The following is a 4874-nucleotide window of genomic DNA, read 5'->3' on the forward strand; positions in this document are numbered from 1 at the left end:
GTTGATGTCGCACTTCTGAAATGTACGGACCTTAAAGTCAAAACCATTAGCTATTTGTCTCAATTCATCGTCGACTTGCTCATCTGAATTAGCCTAGAAGTTAAGAAAAGATAGAGTTTGGTGTGTTACTCATGAGTAATAGCAACAAAGGAAATCACTTATTATATATAAGGGAGGTACCGTTTTTTGAACCAAGAGATGAAACCGGGATAGCCGCCTCCTGTCTTTTCAAGAAGTTCATACTCGAGAATGGATTCTTTTTCGATTGCAACACCATTCGGGGAATTGTTCGATGTATCGACTGTATCAATTAATAATAGTTGTTAGACACAAAACTTGTTAAAAGTTGCGAAACAATGTACAGAGCACTTACTCGATGTATGGCCGAACTTCTGTTAAATTGTTCAATATATACATCGTTAGTGTGCGCCACTCCTCGACGCACAGAAACTTTGGTTTTCCCACACCAAAAGGTGCGAGCTTCCCTTTGAAAAGGCTGAGATTGGATTCACGTCGTTTGGGGTCGCCCAGATTGTACCGAGGCTTTGGATTATGCAAGTTGTGCATAGTGGCATCATAGTGTGCTGTTACGAAGTTTGCCGCCTCCTCCGTAATGAACGCCTCGGCCATCGATGCTTCAATTCTACGTTTATTTTTACATTTTCCTCGAAGTGTCTTCTGCATTCTTTCAGTTGCGTAGCACCAATGATTTTGCACCCAAACGACCCCATTCACCCAAGCTTCTTTCAAGTCATCCATCAGCGGTTGCATGTACACACTGATTCTTCCCCGGATAGTTTGGCCCTGGAACTATCAACGTCAGAAATATGTGTTTTCTTTGCATAATGGATGGTGGTGGAAGATTGAGGGGAATGACAAATACAGGGCAGCAACTATATTGGGTAGCCGTCATACCAAAAGGATTGAACCCATCGAGGCTGATGGCGATTCGACAATTCCTTGGTTCTTTAGCTTTTTCCTTATGTATACTATCGAATGCCTTCCATGCGTCACCATCTGAAGGGTGTACCAACATCGGAACTCCGTGTTCATCTAATTCTTTCCTAATTCCATGTTTGTGCCATGTCATTTGTTTTGCTGTTTCTTCGAGCATGTAAAGTCGTTGAAGTCTTGGTAGGATCGGCAGATACCGTAGGACACTCACGGGGATTTTGCTCTGCTTCTTCTCACCTTCACCATTTTCTACCTCAACATATCTGGAGGAGTTGCAAAATGGACAATATGTTTCGTCTGCATACTCTTTCCTAAATAAGGCACATCCCTTCTCACAAGGATGTATCTGCTCATACGGCATCTTGAGTGCACTAAGGACTTTGTCTGACTCATATAGGTTTGAAGGCATAATATGACCTTCTGGTAGAAAGCGCCCAAATAGGGTCATCACTGAGCCAAACAGGTCTCTTCCAATGTTGAACTGGGCTTTCAGAGTCATTACTTGTGCGATGGCATCTAGCTGAGAAATCTTAGTGTGCTCGTGAAGAGGACGTTTTGAAGACTCCAACATGGCATAGAAGGCTTTCGCGGATTCCTCCATCTCTTCGTCCTTGTTCCGAGCATCATCAAAGTCATTCACCATGTCTTCAATCCCTGTACCATAATCATCGGTGTGCCGACGCAACACCTCGTCTCTGTTACGTTGGGCCGACTCACCATGAAATGTCCACAAGGTATAGCCGGGAGTAAAACCACGCATCTGCAGGTGTTTACCCATTACATCCTTTGTCTGTCACGAATAATTCTTGCACTTAGTGCAGGGGCACCATGTTTTTGGCTGGCCTTTAGAAAACGCCGTTTCCACGAATTCATAGGTTTTTCTCAACCATTCATCGGTCATATCTCTCTCACTATGGTGACCGGTGTACATCCATTCACGATCAGTCATTCTGGCAAGCTAGCTACATAGTATCCACATATAAAACAATATAAATTATCAATTCATCAAGTATGTTAAATTAATTATGGCCATTTTTTAATCATGGTTAATACATTGGGATGCACGGCATGCACACCTACCAGCTACTAGGTAAAGATGGGTCCTAATCCCACCCGAGTATGTGTAGATTGGGTCATTTCCCCATGCTCTGCTCCCGACCCAACGCAAAATTTCGGCAGCACCTCCCCGCTGTTCTCCTGATACACGTCTCAGCAACTAACTGAGAGGATGTGTACCCGGAGAACAACAAGGAGGAGCTGTCGAAACTCTGCATGGGATCCGGAGCAAAGCATGGGAAACGACCCAATCTACACATACCCGGGCTGTCCATGGATAACGTTAGACAATTCGAAAGAATCACCGTTATAAATATGCAAATGCATGCATATTTATGACAGGAACCCTTTCGAACGGGAGACGCATGTTGGTTACGCAACACCTTTGCATTTTAATACTAAAAATACCTAGCTAGATAGTGTCATCAGCACGAAGGCCGGAACAGAGCAAAATAAAGTGGGTGGAGGAGGAGTTAACAAATGTGCTCACTTTCGAATGGAGGGGAGGTCGTAGAAAACCAATCCCTCGCGGAGAAGCTACTGCACATGTAAATGCACTCAATCAACACAAATACGCACTCGCGGTAATTAAGCTAACTAATACTAACATCTATTATTAATAATTTATTATTCAAGTTTTGTTACTCTTCTCTTCTTCTATTTCTTTTCTTCTTATTATTTTCTTTCTATTGCTAACAGCTAGCTAAGTAATACTAACAGCTAGCTGACTAATACTAACAGCTAGCTAACTAATGCTTACATGTACGAACATCTATTGCTAACTAAATCTAACTAAAAATCTACCACTGAGTAATTGCTAACTAAATTTAAATAAAAATCTACTACTAACAGATCTAACTAAGGCCTCGTTTGATTTGCAGGATTTTTCATAGGAAAAACGCGGGAATGCAAATTCCATAGGATTTAACTAAGGCCTCCATTTCAAACGTTTCATTTGTTTCATATTCATGTACTTTTCCTCTGTTTTTCAATCCTCAGTTTTACACATGCATCTTCTATTCTTAAATAGTTGGAACCCACAAAGTATTTTTCCTAAGCATGCAATGCTTCCACACCAACAAACCATGCATGTATGCCACATAATTAATCTACAATCCCACTAAATATATTTTCTATGCATGCAACCCTTTTCTATTCTTAAATAGTTGCAACCCACAAAGTATTTTCCTAAGCATGCAACGACTTCCACACCAACAAAACATGCATGTATGCCACATCATTAATCTACAATCCCACTAAATATATTTTTTATGCATGCAACCCTTTTACGTCAACAAGTCATGCATGCCTGCCAAATCACTAGTTTCGATAGTTTTCCTACATTTTTCCTATTCCTATGTTTTTGCGATCCTGTAAATCTAAGAGGCCCTAACATAGAAAAAATAAACTAAAAAAAGGGGGGAGGAGGAGCTCACCGGCGAGTTGGGGCGGGGCTGGCGCGGGGCGGCGGCGGGGCGGGCTGGCGCGGGGCAGAGGCGAGTAGGGGCGGCACGGGGCAGAGGAGGGTAGGGGCAGGCACGGGGCAGAGGCGAGTAGGGGTGGCGTGGGGCGGCGCCGACGAGTACGGGCGGGACGGGGCGGCGCGGGGGCCGATGCCTCGGGACGGGGCGATGGCGGGGTTGGCGCGGGGCGGCGCCGATGAGTAGGGGCGGCGCGGGGCGGCGCAGGGCGGGGCGACGCAGGGCGAGTAGGGTCGACGACGGCGGTGGGTCGGGAGAGCAGGGTGGGAGAGGTGAGAGAGCAGGGTGGGTTAGGTCGTGGCCTGCACGGGGGGATAACCACCCGACTATGCCATCAGCTGGCTGTCGGCAAAGACAACCGTTAGGCTTTGCCGTCAGCTGGCTGTCGGCATAGACGGCTCCCGTTAAGCCGTGGTCGAACGTGGGACCGAGAACCTCCCTATGCCGTTAGCCGCCCTTTGCCGTCAGTCTTTTGCTCCTTTGTCGTCAGCTGGCTGACGGCTTAGATAGAGCGGACGACATAGAGTTTCTATGCCGTCAGCATTATTTTCGGCTAAGGGTAAAGCCTCTATGCCGTCAGTCCCGTGAAAATGCTGATGGCAAAGCCAAAAGCTGTTGGCAAATTAGGATTTTCCAGTAGTGCATGGTTTTGATCTAGCTACCGAGAGGTAACGCGTTCGATTTGTGCCTAGGTGGTGCTTCATGGGGCCTGGCATGGTCTCATCGTATGACCCATGAAAGGTGTGGTCAAACACTCAGAGCGGCATGCATAAGCACTAACGCGAGCTATGTGAAAAGATGCTATATCGCATGTTGGATCTAGCCAATGGAGGGAACGAGTTCGGCATGCGGACGAAGTGCAAGACCCGTTCCTTCATTTTCCTCAAGCACCTGTGCCCCTTCATGTGGGCCCTATCCAAAAAGGCCCGTCGAGTGCATCACACACAGTTGGATTCACCTCATGCATGCACACTTGACCACGTAGACACCGACCATAAACCTTTAGCCAAGTTGACCCACACCATCCATCCACCATTGACCCCACCTCGGTTCGTTGGATCTCCGACGAGTCCCTTCCCTCGGTATGCCAAGCATGTTAAAACGACACACGGCTATACGTCTTGCACATCGAGATTGGCGCATCATGCACTAGTGCCAACAAACATGTCCAGTTGAGCATCTTTGCCCATGGTCTGGATCGAGGCGGCTAGCGGCGCATGTTGTCGGCCCGGTTTCCTAGCGGTCCATGCTATGGGTCGACATGAATCGCATCGCATTGGATCAAGATTCCCCTCTCTTGTACCGGAGCACCACACGTGCATGGTAGAAGAATCTGAGCAGTTGATGTTGGAGCTTGGATGAGACGCCATGGGATAGTTGCAT

Source organism: Hordeum vulgare, chromosome 6H, assembly GCF_904849725.1.
Source record: "Hordeum vulgare subsp. vulgare chromosome 6H, MorexV3_pseudomolecules_assembly, whole genome shotgun sequence".
Taxonomy (NCBI): Eukaryota; Viridiplantae; Streptophyta; class Magnoliopsida; order Poales; family Poaceae; genus Hordeum; species Hordeum vulgare.